The sequence below is a fragment of the Hylobates moloch genome, unplaced genomic scaffold (genome assembly GCF_009828535.3).
Source record: "Hylobates moloch isolate HMO894 unplaced genomic scaffold, HMol_V3 SCAFFOLD_17, whole genome shotgun sequence".
Classification (NCBI taxonomy): domain Eukaryota; kingdom Metazoa; phylum Chordata; class Mammalia; order Primates; family Hylobatidae; genus Hylobates; species Hylobates moloch.
Genome location: NW_026652292.1, coordinates 12081639 through 12102238, shown reverse-complemented (window position 1 = coordinate 12102238; position 20600 = coordinate 12081639). Strand labels below are relative to the sequence as shown.

Sequence of the window (20600 nt, the reverse complement as noted above, 5' to 3'; positions counted from 1 at the left end):
ATAGTCAGGAGAATGAGATGAAGCCCCAGGATTTGCACTTGAAGTTCCACTTTCTGATCACATAACACAATAATTCCTCCTCACTTGCTCTAACAGATGTCCCCATGTAAAGATGTTCTGTCTCATTGAGATCTTCAACTTATTGATCCAGACGACTGACTTTCCACTTTCATTTCTCTCCTTACTCAGCTTAGATTACATGACCCCTATTTAGATTCATCCTTTTGTAAATATCGTTACATTTCTCACCCCCATTATTCTCACCAATATAAAAAACTGGACAAACTTGGTTGTCTGTCTCATGCCTACATTTGTAGCTAAACATTTCAAGAGAAAATTATAGTAAGCTTATTGATATTTACTAGTACATATTTAAAATCTCTAACCTAAAATGAAACAATTTATGTTTTTATAATACATTTAGCACAGTTAATCCTTGAATGACACAGATTTGAACTGCACAAATTTACTTATAGGAAGATGTTTTTCAGTAAAAGTTACCCAGAGTGTGCCTGCCTCTCCTACCTCCTTTTCCACCTTCTCCGCTTTTTTGGATTCTGCCACCCCGAGACAGTAAGACCAGCTCCACCACTTCCTCCTCTTCCTCCTCTTCCTCAGCCTACTGAATGTGAAGGTGACAAGGAAGAAAACTTTTATGATAATTCACTTCCACTTAATGAATAGAAGATATATTTTCTTTTTTATGATTTCCGTAATTAACATATTCTTTTCTCTAGTTTACCTTATTGTAAGTATACAGTATATAATATATATAACATAAAAATAGGGGCTAATAAACTGTTTATGTTATTAGTAAGGGTTCTGGTGAACAGTAGAGTATTAGTAATTACATGTCTGCGGAGTCAAAAGTTACAAGTTTTCTGGATAAAGATGTTTCCTTTGAATGTGTCTCTAGGCAGAGACTGGCCACTTAGGGGCTCAGGTTTTCCTAAAGTTATTTATGTTTTTAAAAGACTAGATTTTACTTACTTTTTTCTAGAGCTTTCCTTTCAAAGATTTTCATGTAGTATATGATGTAAACCAAAAGCTGAAATGCTTAGTAGGAATGTGGAGTAGGAAGTGTGCAGTAACTTCCACTGTAATGATACTTAAGATATAGTATTCAGCTGCAAGGGTTTTATCAGCACAAGAATGTGAAAGACAGAAACATTTGCACAAAGATACACTGACCGTCTTTTGTTTACTGCCTTCCCTCAAAATTGATTTTTCTTATTGTTGACAAATATCCTTTCAATATTTTCTTTATTTTATGCTTTTTTATTTTATTTTTTGAGACAAAGTGTCACTCTGTCACCCAGGCTGGAGTGCAGTGGTGTGATCTCGCCTCACTGCAACCTCCACCTCCCAGGTTCAAGCGATTCTCCTGCTTCAGTCTCCTGAGTACCTGAGATTACAGGTGTGTGCCGCCATGCCTGGCTAATTTTTGTATTTTTTTTAGTAGAGACGGGGTTTCACTATGTTGGTCAGGCTGGTCTCTTATTCCTAACCTCATGATCTGCCTGCCTTGGCCTTCCAAAGTATTGGGATTACAGGCATTCTTTTTAATTGTTATGTTCCCAGCCTCTTTTTAATTTTTATTAGTATGTAGTAGGTGTATATATTTACAGGGTACCTGGGATATTTTGATACATGTATACAATATATAATAATAACATCAGGGTCAATAGGCTATCCATTTCCTCAAGAATTTATCATTTCTTTATGTTACAACATTCCAATTACACCTTTTTAGTTTATTCTAAAGATGTACAATAAGTTACTGTTGACTGTAGTCACCTAGTTGTGCTATCAAATATTAGATCGTATTCATTCTATCTAACTATATTTTTGTACCCATTAACCATTCCCACTTCCCACTACGCACTACCCTTTCCAGTCTCTGGTAATCATCATTCTACTCTCTATGTCCATGAGTTCAGTTGTTTTAATTTTTAGCTCCACAAATGAGTGGGAACGTGCAAAGTTTGTCTTTCTGTGCCTGGCTTATTTCACTTAACATAATGACCTACTGCTCTATCCTCGTTGTTGCAAATGACAAGATCTTATTGTTTGCTAGGCAAGTAGTGCTCCATTTACATTTTCTTCATCCATTCACCTGTTGATGGATACTTAGGTTGCTCCAAATGTTGGCTATCGTGAATACTGCCACAATAAAGATGGGAGTGCAGATATCTCTTTGATATACTGCTTTCCTTTTTCCTGAGTATGTACTTAGCAGTGGAATTGCTGGATCACATGGTACCCCAATTTTTAGTTTTTTGAGGAAGCGCCAAACTGTTCTCCATAGAAGTTGCATGCATTCACATTCCCACCAACAGCATGTCAATGTTCTCTTTTCTCTGCATCCTTTCCAGCATTTGTTATTGCTTGTCTTTTAACTGGGGTGAGATGATATCTCGTTGTAGTATTGATTTGCATTTCTCTGATGATCAGTGATCTTGAGCACCTTTTCATATACCTGCTTGCCATCTGTATGGTTTTCTTTTTTTGAGAAATGTCTATTCAGATTTTTTGACCATTTCTAATTAGATTATTATTTTTCCTATAGAGTAGTTTGAGTTCTTTATATGTTCCGGTTATTAATTCCTTGTCAGATGGATAGTTTGCAAATGCTTTCTCAGGTTCTGGGGGTTGCCTCTTCATTTTGTTGACTGTTTCCTTTGCTGTGTAGAAGCTTCTTAACTTGATGTGATCTGATGTGTCCATTTTTGCTTTGGTTGCCTGTGCTTGTGGTGTATTACTCAAGAAATCTTTGCCCAAACAACGTCCTGAAGAGTTTCCCTAATGTTTTCTTTTAGTAGTTTCATAGTTTGAATCCTGTATTTAAGCCTTTAATCCATTTTGATTTGATTTTTGTATATGGTAAGAGAGAGTTTTAATTCTTTTGTGAATGGATATCTAGTTTTCTCAGCACCATTTATTATATAAACTGCTTTCCCCCATGTATGTTCTTAGCATCTTTGTCAAAAATGAGTTCACCGTAGATATATGGATTTAGTTCTATGTTCCCTATTCTGTTCCACTGGTCTATGGGTCTGTTTTTATGCCAGTCCCATGCTGTTTTGGGTACTATAGCTCTGTAGCATGATTTGAAGTCACATAATGTAATTCTTCCAGTTTTGTTCTTTTTGCTAAGGATGGCTTTGGCTATTCTGGGCCTTTTCTGGTTCCATATAAATTTTAGAATTTTTTGTGTGGAGAATATCATTGGTATTTTGATAGGGATTACATTGAATCGGTAAGTTGCTTTTGGTATAATGGATATTTTAGCAAGAGTCTTCATATCCATGGACATGAAGTACCTTTACATTTTTTGTGCATCTTTCATTTTCTTGCGTCAGTGTTTTATAGTTTTCATTGTAGAGATCTTTTACTCCTTTAGTTAAGTTTATTCCTGGGTATTTAGTTTTATTTTAACTATTGTAAATGGTATTACATTATTTCTTTTTCAGATTGTTCATTGTTGGCAGATAGAAATGCTTCTGATTGTTAGGCCAGGTGTGGTGACTCACGCCTGTAATCCCAGCACTTTTGGAGGCCGAGGTGGGCGAGTCACAAGGTCAGGAGATAGAGACCATCCTGGCTAACACGGTGAAACCCCATCTCTACTAAAAATACAAAAAATTAGCTGGGTGTGATGGCGTGCACTTGTAGTCCCAGTTACTCGGGAGGCTGAGACAGGAGAATGGCATGAACCCGGGAGATGGAGATTACAGTGAGCTGAGATCGCGCCACTGCACTCCAGCCTGGGTGACAGAGCGAGACACCGTCTCAAAAAAAAAAAAAAAAAAAATGCTACTGATCGTTATATGTGGATTTTGTAGCCTGTAAGTTTACTGAATTTGTTTATTAGTTCAAGTAGTTTTTGATGGAGTCTTTAGGCTTTTCTAAATATAAGATTAGATCATCTGCAAACAAGGATAATTTGACTTTTTCCTTTCCAGCTTTGATTCCCTTTATTTCTTTGTCTTGTATCATTACTCTAGTAGTATGTTGAATAGCAGTGGTGAAAGTGGGTATCTTTGTCATGTTCTGGATCTTAGAGGAAAGATTTTCAGTTTTTCCCTGATTGGTATGTTAATTGCTGTGAGTCTGTCATACATGGATTTTATTGTGTTGAGGTATGTTCCCTCTAAACACAGTTTTTTGAGGGTTTTTATCATGTAGGGATGTTAAATTTTATCAAATGCTTTTTCAGCGTCAATTATAATGATCATACAGTTTTTATTCCTAATTCTGGTGGTATATTGTATTACATGGATTGATTTGTATATGTTGAACCATCCTTGCATCCCAGGGATTAATTCCAGTTGGTCATGCACAATTAACTTTTTAATGTGTTGTTGAATTTGGTTTGCTAGTATTTGGTTGAGAATTTTTGTATCAGTATTCATTATCAATATTGGCCTGTAGTTTTCTTCTTTTGATGTGTCTTTGTCTGGTTATTTTAACAGGGTAATACTGGCCGTGTAGAATGCATCTGCAAGTATTCTCTCCTCCTCCATTTTTTAGAATAGTTTTAGTAGGATTGGTTTTAGTTCTTTTTTAAATGTTTGGTAAATTCAGCAGTGAAGCCATGGAGTTCCAGTCTTTATTTTTGCTGGGAGACTTTTTATTGTGGCTTCAGTCTCATTACTTGTTATTGGTCTGTTCGTGCTTGTATTTCTTCATGGTTCAATCTTGATAGGCTGCATGTGTCTAGAAATTTATTAATTTCTTGTTGGATTTCCAATTTTTGGCATATAGCTTCTCATAGTAGTCTCTAATGATTCCTGCATTCCTGTAGTATCAGTTGTAATGTCTCCTTTTCCTCTCTGATTTTTTGTAGTTTGGCTAAAGGTTTTGTCAGTTTTGTTTATCTTTTGAAAAAAAAAAAAAAAACCTTTCATTTCATTGATCTTTAGTATTTTCTTCATTGTAACTTCATTTATTTCTGTCCTAATGTTTTTATGTTTTTTTGAGACAGAGTCTTCATCTGTCACCCAGGCTGGAGTGCAGTTGCATCTTGGCTCACTACCACCTGTGCCTCCTGGTTTCAAGCATTTCTTGTGCCTCAGCCTCCCAAGTAGCTGGGATTACAAGTGCGTGCCACTACACCCAGCTATTTGTGTGTATATGTGTATTTTTAGTAGAGACAGGATTTTGCCGTGTTGGCCATGCTGGCCTCAAACTCCTGATCTCAAGTGATCTGCTCACCTTGGCTTCCCGAAGTGCTGGGATCACAGGCATTAGCCACTGCACCCAGCTATTTCTATTCTTATCTTTACTATGTCTTTCATACCAACTTTGGATTTGGGTTGCTATTGATTTTCTATTTCTTTAAGATGCATCATTAGGTTGTTTAGTTGAACTTTTTCTGCTTTTTTTCATGTAGGTGCTTATTGCTATAAACTTTCTTTTTAGTACTGCTTTCACTGTATCCCCAAATGTTGGTATGTTCTGTTTCCATTTTGATTTGTTTCAGAAAATGTTTAAATTTCCTTCCTAATTTCCTCATTAACCCACTGGTTATTCAGAAGCATACTGTTTAATTAATTTCCATATGTCTGTGTAGTCTCCCAAATTCCTCTTGTTATTTAATTCTAGTTTCACTCCATTGTGGTCAGAGAAGACTTGATATGTCAACTATTTTTGAATTTCTTAGACTAGTTTTTTGGCCTAACATATGGTCCATCTGTGACAGTAATTCTTGTGCTAGGGGAAGAATATATATTTTGCAGGCATTGGATGAAATGTTCTGTAGTTATCTATTAAGTTCACTTGGTCTTTAGTGTTGATTTTCTTTCTGGATTATTTGTCCAATGCTAAAAGTGGGGTGTAGAAGTCTTCAGCTACTATTACATTGTGGCCACTTCTCTCTTTAGCTCCAATAATATAAGCTCCAATGATATTAGTATATACCTGAGAGCTCCAATGTTAAGTGCATATACATTTATAATTGTTATATCTGCTTTCTGAAATGAGCCCTTTATTATTTTATTATATTATGGCCTTATCTCTTTTTATAGTTTTGTTTTTAAATCTATTTAGTATAATATAAATATAGCTTCTCCTGTACTTTTTTGCATTCCACTTCCATAGAAGTCTATGTGTGTTTTATAGATGAAACATATTTGTTTAGTCAGCAGATCGTTGGTCTGGTTTTAAAAATCTGTTCAGCCACTCTATCTCTTTTGATTGGAGAGTTTAGTCCACTTAAGTTCAATGTCATTATTGATAAGTAAGGACATACTCATGCCACTTCATTATTTGTTTTCTGGTCTTATTTCGTTCCTTCCCTCCTATCTTCCTTTTCATGAGTGTGATTTTCACTGGTGGTGTTTTTAAATTTATTGTTTCTTATTTTTTGTGTATCTGTTGTAGTTTTTCTGATTTGAGGTTACCATAAAGTTTGCAAATAACATCTTATTATTTTAAACTGGTGACTGAACACCGATTGCAAAAACAAATGAACAAAGAAGCAAGTAGTAAACTAATAATAATTCTATAATTTAACTTCATCGTCTCCTGCTTTTAAAAATTTTGTTGTTCCTATTTATATATTATTATCTATGTTTTGAAAGTTTTGTAGTTACTATTTTTGATAGGTTCATCTTTTAGTCATTCTACTCAAGATATGAATAGGTTATACACTACAATTACAGTATTATAATGTGTACTTTTCTGTGTATTTACTATTACCAATGTGTTTTGTACACTCTGGTGATTTCTTACTGCTCATTAATTTTTTTTTTTTAAATTGAAGAGTTACTTTAGCATTTATTCTAGAACAGGTATGGTGCTGATGAAATCCCTCAGCTCTTCCTTGGGAAATCTATTTCTCCTTCACGTTAGAAGGATTTCTTTTCTTTATTTTTTATTTTTATTTTTGCTGGATATACTACTCTAGATAAATGCATTTGTCTTTCATTGCTTTAAATATATCATTTCACTCTCTCCTGAACTGTAAGGTTTCCACCGAGAAATCTGCTGACAGATGTATTGAACCTCCATTTTATATTATTGGTTTATTTTCTCTTGCTGGTTTTAGATTCCTTTATCCTTGACTTTTGGGAGTTTGATTTTTAGATGCCTTGAGGTAGTCTTTTTTGAGTTAAATCTGCTTGGTGTTCTATAACTTCTTGTATCTGAATGCTGATATTTTTCTCTTGGTTTTGAATGTTCTCTGTTATTATCTCTTTCAATAAACTTTGTACCACAGTCTCTCTACCTCACCTTTAAGGCCAATAACTCTTAGATTTGCCCCATTGAGACTGCTTTCTAGATCTTGAAGATGTTTATCCTTCTTTATTCTTGTGTCTCAGAGTTCTGACTGTATATTTTCAAATAGCCTGTCTTCAAGCTCACTGATTCTTTCTTCTTAATTCTGCTGTTGAGAGACTGAAGTATTTTTCAGTATGTATCTTGGATTTTTGAGCTCCAGAATTTCTGCTTGGTTCTTTTTAATTGTTTCAAACTTTTTGTTAAATTTATCTGATAGAATTCTGAATTCCTTCTTTGTGTTAACTTGAATTTTGTTGAACTTTCTCAAAATCACTATTTTGAATTCTGTCTGAAAGGTCACATGTATCTATCACTCCGGAATTGGTCCCTAGTGCCTTACATAGTTCATATTGTGAGGTCATGTTTTCCTGAATGGTCTTGATGCTTGTTGTTTGCCAATGTCTGATATTTGAAGAGTTAGGTATTTATCGTAGTCTTCGTATTTTGGGCTTTTTTATATCTTTCTTTCTTGGGATGGTGATATCATTTGACTGTGTGTCCACCCAAATTTCATCTTGAATTGTAGCTCCCACAATTCCCACGTGTTGTGGGAGGGACCTGGTGGGAGGTAATTGAATCATGGGGGTGGGTCTTTCCTGTACTGTACTCATGATAGTGAATAAGTCTCATGAGATCTGGTGGTTTCATAAAGGGAAGTTTTCCTGTACAAGTCCTCTCTCTGTTGCCTGCTGCCATGTAAGACGTGGTTTTCACCTTCTGCCATGATTGTGAGGCCTCCGCAGCCACATGGAACTGTGAATCCATTAAACCTCTTTTTCTTTATAAATTACCCAGTCTCAGGTATGTCTTTATCAGCCAAGTAAAAATCAGCTAATACAGATGGCTTTCCAACTATTCAAAATAATTGAGTTTTGTGATCTTAATCTTTGGTCATGGTATCTGCATTAGGAGACACTTCAAACCCAGTGACACTGTGATTCTTACAGACTCATAAAATTCCACTTTGCTTGTCTTTAAGATCCAGGAGAATCGCCTGGATTACCAGGCAGATACTTTTTTCTTTTTTCTTACTTTGCCTTAAAGAAACAGAGTCTCTGTCTTCTTGTTGAGCTGCCTGGAGCTAGGGGATGGGTGACACAAGCACCCCTGTGGCCACTACCACTGGGGCTGTGCTGCGTCAGACCCAAAGCCAGAACAGCCCAGGATCTCGCCCATGACCTACAGTGACCAGTGCCTGGCTGCCGCTGATATATGCTCAAGCCCAAAGGCTCTTCCATCAGCTTGTGGTGAATGCTGCCAGGCCTAGATCTCTCCTTTCAGGGCAGTGGGCTTCCTTCTTGTCCAGCTTGGGTCCAAAAATGCCATCCGGAGGCCAAGGCCTACAATTGATGATCCCAAATATGCAGCCTACAAGCCTGCTTGATGTTCTACTCCACTGGCCAAGCTGGTGTCCTAGCTGCAAAACAGTCTCCTTTACTCTTCTTTCCCTCTTTCTGAAGCAGAAGGGGTTTCTCCAGCTGGCCACTACAGCTGTGAATGGGTTGGGCCACACCTGAAGCCAGCAAAGCCCTGGTCTCACCTAAGGTCTGTGGCTAGTACTGCCTGCATACCATTAATGTTTGTTCAAGGTAGAAGGGCTCTTTCTTTAGGAGCTGGTGAATTCTGCCAGGACTGGGTCCTTCCCTTCATGGCAGTGGGTTCTCTTCTGGCCCAAGATATGTCTAGAAATGGCCTGCAGGAGCCAGTACCTGGAATGGGGCTTCAGGACTCTGCCTGGTGTCCTGTTTTCCTATGGCTGATCTGGTATCCACGTTGCAAGACAGTGTCGTCTTTACTTTCCCCTCTCCTCTCCTCAAGCTGATGGAAGGCTCTCCTGCAGCTTCAAGCTGCGCTCTCTGGGGTTTGGGGTGGGGGGGTGATGTAAGCGCTTTCTTGGCTGCTCTAGCTATCGTCTCACTAGGTTATGTACACCCCAAGTTCACTGGTTCTGAGCCCAGCACTGTACTAGAACTTGCCTAGCAACTTCAGTAGTTTGGCCTCAACTCCCTTTCAAGTTTATTTAGGATTCTATGGCGCTTTTGCCCATGGTAGGGGAGGCTAACTGGAACTCAGGTTCCTGTTTGGATGAATGATTCCATTCTGGCTAGGCCTGGTCTAAATGCTTTCTCTCTGGTGCCAGCGAATTCGGCTCTGTGTTGCTTTCTGCTGTGACAGGGCAGTACTGAGTTACAATACAAAGTCCGATATTCACTATGCTCTCCCTCCCCCAAACACACGTATTTTCTCTCCATGTGGCCATTGCCAGGGAATGGGAAAGGGGTGATGTTAGCAATTCAAGACTGCCTTTTCTACCCTCTTGAGTGCCCTTTTCCTTGATACGATGTTAATACCAAGTACTGTGATTGCTCACTTGATTTTCAGTACATATGAAAGTACTAGTACTATCTTGTGTGGACAGCAGTGCAGGTTGGTTGCTGTGGGGGAGGGAGCAATCATGGAGGGTTTTATTTGGTCATTTTCTGTTGCTAAATATTCTTTAATTGTTCCCCTAGTATTATATTAAATGCATAGACTCTGAATCTAGTGCATATGTTGTTTCAAAATCTTACTTCGATACTTATTAGTTGTTACCTTGAGAAAGTCAGTTAATCAGTTGTGCCTTGGTTTATTCATCTGTAACACTGAATTATATGGGAGTTATATGTATGTCCAGAACAGCATATTCTGATAACTACCAATATTATTCATCACTGTATGTCTGAAAATATTTATTATGCCCTTTAATGAGTCTCTGAGAATAAAATTCTAAAATAGAAAATTTCCCTAAGAATTTTGAATATGATATAGGTTTTTCTGACACCTTTGCTGCTATAAAAAGTCTACAAATAACAGGAAATAGGTCTTTTTCTATTCTGGTATATTTCGTCTCTTTTATATCTTAAAAAATAGTTTTTCTATGATGTTTCTAAGTGTAAATTTAGGTTCATTTTTCCTGCTTAACATTTGGTGTACATTTTTAATCAGGAAATACAAATTTTTTTAGTTTGTAAAATTTCTTTAGTTTGTAAAATTCTCCCAAATAACTATTATTTTCCCATCATCCAGTTAATTCTCTTATTGTGAAACTGTTTCCAGACCAATATTGCTTTTCCATTTTTTTTACCCTTTTGTCTCTTTGTGATTTATTTTTTAATGCCTTATATTTTATTGTCTTCATATTCATGAATTTCTCAATCATGAATTTTCTAGAGTTTATTCTAGATATTGTATGTTTAACTTCAAACACTCCAGATTTTTTATTTTTAAGTTTTCCCTTTTTTTCTTAAAACATTTAGCTTTAATTCATTGGTATTTTAATGTTGCAGTTTATTTTTATTGAGTATAAAGTATGCCTTTATATTTTCTTATATGTTAAACATACTGATTTTTAAATTCTTTTTATTTCTATTTTATAAATTAAATTCATGATATGTAAATTAATATTCTGATAATAAATTTTATTGATTATCTTTTAGTATTGCATTTCTTCGTTTGTCAAATATTGACTGTATACTCATTTTGTGAAGGAGGCGCTTTCTTTATCTTTCTTATTCCAGTTCTGCCTCTTTCTCTCTGGGTCTGGCATACAGCACACTCCCTGACTTAGAGTTTGTAGTTTTTCTCCTTCTGGAGACCCACTGAGGTCCCCACTCATTCAGAGAATGGTCACATAAAGGCAGTTTGGAAATAATTTCTAATGTGAAATTGGAAATATGGAAGACCTATTGCAGTTCCAGAGTAGAACTTGGCTCAGTTCTGATTATAAATTTGTGATTTCTGTGTCCCCAGGTAGAACTGCCACTTTCTGGGAGCTCCAGCCTTAGGTAGCAATGGAGGAAATTTTTAAAATCTTTGTTTCTGAAATGGAAAATGGACCCCGACCTTGGCTTCAAGTGGTGTAACTGTCTCGTGTCTTTTTTTTTTTTTTTCTTTTTGGCATGAAACAATTTAATTCCCATTGTTCAGCCTAAATCAAATTTCCAGGCAATACTAACTGTTTCAGGCTTGCTTGGTCTTTTTGTGTTTGTTCCATTTCTTCCATTTGTCCCAATGAGATATTTACCTTATATTTGAGGCATACTTTGTCTCTCTTTGTTTGCTTTCTCCCTAGTTCATCTCTTATTGCACTGCTATTTAAACCATTAGAGCTGATTGAAGTTTGAACATCTGTATCATATTCATCCAAAAATCTCTGAAGGATTCATGAATTTACCTTTAACTGCACTCCTAAGTCATCTAAATTTCTTTCCTAAAACATCAAAAACTTCATCCAATATTTGTTCTATGTGTCCTGGACATCTTAGCAGCATACAACACAGTCTATTATTTTGACTCTTGTGACATCTAGATATTGAGAAATATCTCCTACCTCTAGAAATTTTTCTTAGTCTCTTTCCCTGACAGGTTGATCTTAGCCAGAATCTATTTCTTTTTCTACACTTGTCTTCTGAAATGCTATATTCTATTTCCATAATTTTAAAATTAATAACACATGCTCTCATTTCACCATTTATCACCAAACCACTTCTATGATACTAAGTTTTACAACATGAATGTAACATGTACATACGCATACCTTACGGGTATCCCAAAATCTCTTACAGCAACAACTGGTTAGTTGCCCACTAAATACCTGCTTCTCAGAATACAGAGCAGAACTGTATTCACACATCCCTTGTGTTTGTTTATTTTAACAATAGAATTTGAACAGAAGCGCCGTAACACTTAGGATTTGAAGCAGTAAAGAGCAGGCGTGCCTTTTTCATGCTCTTTTTGTTCATTTCACTTGCCTGCTAAATGCTACATGGTAAATTATAGTGCATATGTTGGAGAAAGAGATGTCTATATCCCTCAGATGCTCTAGGGCCATATGTCCTGGACTAAGTGCAACTGAAACATCATTCTTCATATTAATCCATTCCACATTGGGTTCCATCTGTTATTATAGCATATGGTGGCCTACCTTAGCTAATATATCACTAACACTTGTTTCTGTCCAAGTTTTTCTCTGACTAGACTTCTGATACACCATTCTTTCTTCAGTTATTTAAATAGGTAAAACTTTATTTTGCTTTAGAGTCTGTTTTCTGTTGCCCGGAATGCTCTCTTCCTATCTTTGTCTCATACCTATTTTCTTCTCATGTTTTCTTTTTTATCTTCAATCCAAATTCTGTTTATGATTTATAGTTATTTAACTAAGATATTAAAAAAGTAGCCCTCCTGCCCCATTATTTACCAGAAGTATCCTATTTATCTTATTTACAGCAGTTGGTAATTTTATATATATATAAAATGTATATATAAATAAAAAAGCACACGTGTATATATATATATACACATACATATTTATATATAAAATTACATATATATATATATATATATATGCTTGTTAATGTTTTTTCTCTCTAAAATAAAGGGAGTACTTGGGCAGGAAAGCCACCTCTAAACCAATGGATACCACAATGCTAAATTTTAGATTTATCTGGAATGTTGAAATAAAGCTGCCACATCACAACCTACTTTGGGATTTACATCATAGCCTCTCAGAAGACAAAGACAACTGAAGTTTACAAGCTCTGTGATAATTAATGTTACTAATCGGTATGTCTAATTTTTAAATTATTTTTCCCCAAATATTTATTGGCTTTCTAGCACTTTATAGAGATATGTTATATAGTTGCAGTATTTTAGTGCACATGCATATACTATGCTGTAGATTATATATATAGTGTGTGTGTGTGTGTGTGTGTGTATGTGGTGAAATATCTAAACTATCTCTTTCTATATATATATATATGGGTGAAAAATCTTGCTTCTCTCTCCAAATATCTTCATAATCTCACTTTTTTATGTAACCATGATTAATAGCTGGGTTACCTTCTTCTAGAGATTTGTGAGTCAAACAATATTTATTTAATGTCTTCTATGTGCTATGCTTTATTGAGTCAGGTTAGAGAGAACTAGGCAGGCAGGCAAAGATGGGTACTTTATTACAATAAAGTTGTTGCCTTATACACCCGTAAGTAAACACACTCCCCAGTTTTTCACTCAGTGATGTACCAATGATATGCTTCCATGTTAATATGTCCTAGTGTCCTTTATTCTTTTTAATAGGCATATATATATGTATTTATATTTCTCTATATGTTCTATATCTCCCTTGTTTTTTAACAGGAAGACATTTATGTTGACAAAGTCTATATTTGATCATGGCCCTCTATGTATATTAAGTTGTCTCTAATAATTTGTTCTCATAAATAATGTTGCAGTGAACAATGAAGATCTTTGTTGGAGCTTATAAGGGATTATTCAATTTAGAAAAGATGGAAAGAAATAAAATCCCTTATAAATTGTAAGGCTCCATGAGAAAATACAAAAATATTTCCACAGATAGGGAGAGCTCGCTTCTGAGAAGAAAGTTGCCTTGAAAAAAAAAAAAAAAAAACTTTTCAGCTTACCATTCAAAACAGTTTGGGCATCGTTTTATGTATTCAAATATAATACTTAAAACAGAGATAAAAGTCGAAGGATAAAATACAGAGGCACAACAACATCATATACTAAGGAATAGCAAACTGGTATAATAAAAAGAATAGTACATACATATAACTGCAATCTGTTGTTAAAGTACAATTAAGGGCATCTGGAGAAAGAAAGTAATAATTGAAATAGAATAAAACATGAAACTCAGGAGGAACCCAATGTGGGTCAAAAGCGTAAGTTATTTTCCAGCAATTATTTTTGTCTCTTTCTAGACATTTATATTTCTGATATTCTTTGAACATTAAATTACAAACATACAAAAGTTACATGATATTGCACTGACTACACAACTCCTGTAATTAATTCTTAAACAGAGTGCTCACTTTAGATTTCACTATTTTAAGAAAAACCTATGCATATTGGAGACACATCCTTACTCTGCACAACTCCAATATGCATATGTCTCTATTAATAAAGCATTGTGCAATGTGAATACCAGCTGCCTTATTTTACATTTGGAAAGTTAATATATTTTTACTGATCTTTATTTTTAACAATCACATAATTTAGTTTTTTCTTAATCTAGTAGGCTTGAGGGCAGTTTGGGAAAAAAATGAAATAATTTAACCAGAGAAAAATTGTATGCAGAATCATCATAGAGTCCAAAATCACCTTTTTATGCTTACTACATGCTTCTGCATATGAACAGCTGAGTCTAATTATTTTCAACTTACCTTATTAGAAGTATATGACTTAAATCTAGATATATTGAATGTATTTGTATGTTATTATCATAGAACTTAAGATGTCACCTCCTCTTCCTTGTCAGAGAAGACAGAAGCTTCTTCCACAGTGTGGTTCCACTCTCTGGTAGCCATCTCCATAAAAGCATAGTAGTGAACATGACTGACCCACTGAGTTTGACTTGAGAAGGAAGAGGGTGTCTATAGGTGATGGACAGAAAGTAGACTGGCTATCAAATCTTTTCAGGATGTTTACAGTTTGTTCTACATGCAGGAACAACTTTAAAATATTTCTCTCTCTAAAGTAAGCACAAGAAAAACATAAAAATTAGAGTAGAAATCAATGAAATTTAAAATAGAGAAACAATAGGGGAAATTACTGAAGCCAAAGATTCGTTCTTTTGCAGATTTGAGAAAATCTGCAAAATTAATAAAGTTCTAGTCATGCTAGCAAAGAAAAAAAAATGGAGATACCAATGACCAATAGGAAATAAAGAGGGGTCTTCACTATTGATTCCATAGACATTGCAAGGATAATATAGAACTGCTACAAACAATTCTTCATCCATAAATTGCACAACTTAAGTCGTTGAATTTTTTGAATGACACTACCTACAAAAATCACTGAAAGAGAAACAGATAATCTAAAAAGCTTTATACCTAATAAGCAATTGAAATAGTAGTGTAAAGCTTTCCCAAAAGAAAACATTAGGCCAGTATAGTTTTATTGGTGACTTCTACATTGATGAAATAATTAACAGCAATTATATACGACCTCTCTCAGAAAATATAAGAAGGGATGTTTTGTTAGTAGCCAAACTAGACAAATATATTACAAAATCCTAAATATCATTACGTCTCATGAGCATAGATGCAGAAATACTTAATACTTAGTATTAGTGAATTCAATCTGGCAATATTTAAAATGAATTTTAAAGACTATGACCAAGTGGGGTTCATTCTGGGAATGCAAGTATATTTCATCATTTGTAAATACAGCAGTATAATTTATTACATTAATATAACTCTAAATGTTATAAAGTTAAAATACAAATAGTACAAAAATATAATTTATTATATTAACAGACTTAGAAAAACATGTGATCATCTCAATAGATGCAAAATAAGCAATGAACAAAATGCAACACTTACGATAAAACACCACAAGAACCTGCACATCTTGCACATGTACCCCTGAACTTAAAGTTATAAAACAAACTAAAAAGCTAGAAATAGAATGGAAGTGCCTAACATCATAAAGGGCATAGGTAAACAAAGAAACTCTACAGCTAGTTTCATACTTAATATCTGGAAATGAAATTTTTCTAAGATTAGAAACAATGCAAGGATATAATCTCACCATTGCTATTTAACACTGTACCAGAATTCCCAGCTATTGTGATAAAGGGAGATAAAAAGCAAAAACCATACATATAAAAAAGGAAAAGAAGGAATAATTTATATTCATTTGCAGATGACACAGATGCCTACGTAGACAATTCCAAAAAACTGCAAACACAACAAACCATTTCTGGAACTAGTTAATGAGTTTAGCGAGATTACAGGATACAGTGCCAATGTCCAAAGTCAATTGTTTTCATATATATATTGTTCATTCTTGCCATGAAAAACTGGAATTGGGAACAAAATCAACACAAAAACCCTATATAGTAGCAACAAAAATGGAAGTAGTTAGATATAAATTTAAGAAGTAAAATATGTACAGGATATATGTAGAGAGAAAACCAGGAAACACTGATTGAAGATATCATAGAAGATCTAACAAAATTGGGAGATGAACCATCTTTATGGATTGGATGAGTCAATATTTTTTAAAAAATGTCAGTTCTTTCCAATTTTATCTAAAAATTCAATGCAATCCTATTCTAAATAATAGTAAGACTTTTTTTGGAGATACCCAAAAATTGATTCTAAAATTACATGAAAAGTCACAGTTATTAAAACAGCCAAAACAATTCTGAAAATGAACAAACTGAGAAGACTCATCTTACTCAATTTACAGAGTGATAAAATTAGAGTTAATAAGATAGTTTGAAAGGATATACACATGGCTCAATGTAGCTGAGTTAGAGTTATCTTGTGGTGGTTAGTTTAGAATACTAGTTCAACTTATGCTAGAACCTTAATGAAGCCTTCTTTACAGGCCAACAGTGCTTAGTTAGGAATATATGGAAATGAAGAAAAGTAAGCAAAGTCTGTTAGGCATGAAAAATAGTATTTTCTCTCTAAATCCTAATTGAAATTCACACAAAGGAGTAACAGTTTATAAAATATAGTTAATGAATCAAGTTGGACATTACCTTTGTAAATTCAGACACAAACAAAAATTATGAGAGGATGAACATGTAAATTGATTAATTGGTTCAGAATAAAAATCACATAAATTACTAGGAGCTGGGATAGCAATATGCAGAATAATTCTTTCAATCCAAAAAAAATGTTGGTTAGTGAAATGAAGAAATAAATCATTCTATATTAAAGATTATAGAATATTCTCTGCTTTCAAGGAAAAAATAACAAGAATATATATCACGTCCATGACAATAAAGATTCCCTCGCATGGGATCATTTTTCAGAGACTGAAACCGTAACTGATTTTAAAAATTCCGCCAGGCACACTAAGAGTGAAAACATAGGAAGAAACAATTATGATGGATGGCTATGCATGTGCCTCCCATTAGATCTGTGTTTGAAATAACTGAGATAAAGGTGGACATATCTCTCCCTTATTTGTTTAGTTTTATATGTTCATTTCACCTCTTGCTTGCACAGCATACACCAATTTGTATTCTCAAGTGGTAGCTTTGTGTCTAGGATTCAATGTGAAAAGAATATACGTTTTCTATTTTTTACAAATTGAAAGTGGCAGCATGTCATCTACCACGCAAAGAAAAATTAAGGGTGAGTTACAGGGGCATGGTTGTGCCAATGACTTAGAACCAAACAGCACTGGGAACACATCTGCAACTGAACAGGTTGGTTTAAGACACATTGAAGTGAGGAGGAACGCACACCATGGGGAACTGTGGGATGTCTCAGTAAGATGTGAGGAAGTACTTATGTGGGCCTGGGTTAGGTGATCTTGGGAAGGGTTTATCCATCCCTTCGTTTTTTACTCTTTCGTTTCTTCCTTCATAACCTTGATCCCTTCTTCTAGGTAGCTTTAGCATCTCAATGACATCTCTCCCTGCATTGTATGCACAGCTAGTGTTATAAATTCTGTTTTGAAAATTAATAAGATTTTGTGTAGTAACAGTTTCATAGCCTTGTTGATAAGGTATACATTTCTGGCATTGCCGCTTATATTTTTGTGTTTGGTCTTTATATCCCCAACTAAATTTGCATTAGTGATTTTGAAAAAAATCAAACATCCCAAGTATTAATGACCTTTGTCACATCATTTTTTTATTCCTTATAACACTAGCACTATATTTTACAGACCATAATACTTTGATAAATATTCATTAATTTGATTTGCTGGTATGTATGCTACAGTGAAACAACCTTATATCACTGTTCATAAAACCTTATAATTGTTTTAAATGGTCTATTCCCAGGAATATTAGTGTTTTTATCAAATATTTCTGGCAGATTGGGCTGGTGAATTTGTTGAGCCGAGGTTGTAAATATTATAAATTATTAGAAAAGTAATAATTTTTTTTTTTTTTTTGAGACGAAGTCTCGCTCTGTCGCCCAGGCTGGAGTGCAGTGGTGCGATCTCAGCTCACTGCAAGCTTCACCTCCCGAGTTCACACCATTCTCCTGCCTCAGCCTCCTGAGTAGCTGGGACTACAGGCACCTGCCACCATGCCTGGCTAATTTTTTGTATTTTTAGTAGAGTTGGGGTTTCACCGTGTTAGCCAGGATGGTCTCTATCTCCTGAACTTGTGATCCGCCTGCCTCGGCCTCCCAAAGTGCTGGGATTACAGGTGTGAGCCACCACGCCTGGCCAATAATCTTAATTAATTATTTTGCATCGATTATACCTACCACAACCAAGAAGAAAACAATGAATTAGAAATATGTCATTCAGGCTGGGGGTGGTGGCTCACGCCTGTAATCCCAGCACTTTGAGAGGCCAAGGTGGGTGGTTCACGAGGTAAAGAGATCAAGACCATCCTGGCCAATATGGTGAAACCCATCTCTACTAAAAATACAAAAATTAGCTGGGTGTGGTGGTGCACTTCTATAGTCCCAGCTAATTGGGAGGCCTAGGCAGGAGAATCACTTGAACCCGGGAGGTGGAGGTTGCAGTGAGCTGAGATCACGCCACTGCACTCCAGCCTGGAAAAAGGGTGAGACCCTGTCCAAAATAAAAAAAAAGAGAGAGAAAGAAAAGAAAAGAAAGAAAGAGAAAGAAAGAAGTCATTAATTTAGGAAATATATAGGGCCCTTAATATCAAGTAAGAGAGGTACAACTTGAACCAGCCTTGAGGGTGAAGGCTTTGTCTCCTCTTGTAATGTTTCCTTGCAACTGGTAGGTTTTCAGACAGGACAGTTAGCATGGCATTCCTCTAGTCAGGGAGGGCAGCTCACATGGCATTGTAGTCTCCTGTTCACTTCCTAACTCATGGCTCCCTGGGGAATGAGGAAGGTCGTAATCTGATGAGGCGTGTGCAAGAAGAAACTGAGCATAGGGAACTCAGGTCCCACCCTCATAAATAATACTCATAGAGCATGTGTCCATCTCTATCCTTTTTTACTTTAAATTTAGTGTCAGCCCCAGGAGGCCCAGTGATGCTTGAGTAACTGTCTCTGTTCTAGGTTCTTTTGATGTCTGTTTCATCATTAATAAAAGAGGTACTCTGGTTTTTCAACTCCATTTCCCTTTTGAGTTGTTCAAGATGCTTCAGATCTCAGATGTAGACAAGTAGTTCTTCTTTGAGTCTCCTCATTCCCTAACAGAGAGCTTAAGCTAAAAGATAGCTCTAACCTAAGAGCAATGAAATGTAGAGAAAAAAGGCTACTGGATTATCTTAAACATCTATATTTAACATATTTTAAAACTGTATATGTTTTGGAAACCTTCCTTGATAAGCTCAAGCTAATCCTCCAGGGTCCTGAGGAAAGGGGAAGAATGATATTGGGGCAGAGAGGGGAAGATGGTTTAATGTCATCAAAAGAGCCATAGGAACAGAACGAAAAGAAAAAAATATGAAACTGATGACAAGGCTAAAGTATTAGAGAAATTTTAAGTATTCATCTCTTTCTGTAGGAGCCCAATGATTGATTCTGAATATTCTAATTCAAATGTGTATTTTATTTAAATGTGCAATTCTATTATCTTATATTGTATGTCATCGGAGAAAAATTAAAAGTCAATGCGCTACTGTTGCCTTTGGTTTAATGCTAAGTTTTAGTGTTGTATGTATTCATTCTTATGATCCTTAAACTAACTGAATAATAACTGTCATAAGATGCATTTTTAATTTATTTTTTAGAAAATGCATTTTAAATACAGGAAACTAAAGCACAGGGCGATAAACGAATTCATTTGAGGTTGCACAGATATTAAGTAATGGAACAGGGAATTAAAGCCAGGCTGTTGGAACTCAGACACTATTCCCTTTATAGTGTTGATATATTATGCATCTGTTTTCGATCAGACTATTTGTCTGTCTATCCATCTGTGTATCATTTATCAGTCTGTATATTTTGTACAGGAGTAAAAAACAAGAAAATGCAGCAGCGTAATTCAAAGATTCACTTAAGCAACATGTATTTGAAATAAAAAAGAAAATGCTACAATAAGGCAGTAATGGCTTATGCAAATATAACATGTATGTTTCTTATATAAGAAGTCCACCAGAAGGAAATTGTTTGCTTTGATTCAGTGGCTTAATGATGTAATAGCCAATATTTCTGTAATTCCTATTTTTTTTTTTTTTTTTTTTTGACACAGAGTCTCTCCGTTGCTCTGTCGCCCAGGCTGGAGTGCAGTGGTGCGATCTTGGCTCACTGCAACCTCCACCTCCTGGGTTCAGGTGATTCTTGTGCCTCAGCCTCCTGAGTAGCTAATATAAAAATTAGCCAGGCGTGGAGGCACACACCACCACACCCAGCTAATTT

The 20600-nt window shown here is 35.4% G+C and overlaps 1 long non-coding RNA gene across 1 annotated transcript in view; it reads right to left on the bottom strand.

The window, feature by feature from the left end:
- Positions 1-564: 564 nt before the first annotated feature.
- The window catches only part of LOC131381609 (uncharacterized), a 33267-nt gene continuing 13231 nt past the window's right edge, over positions 565-20600 (bottom strand). Inside the window, exons 2-3 of the long non-coding RNA XR_009210462.1 lie at positions 13888-13927; positions 565-622 (exon numbers count right to left, since the gene is read on the bottom strand). This is a non-coding gene — a long non-coding RNA (uncharacterized LOC131381609). The remainder of the gene's footprint in view (positions 623-13887; positions 13928-20600) is intronic.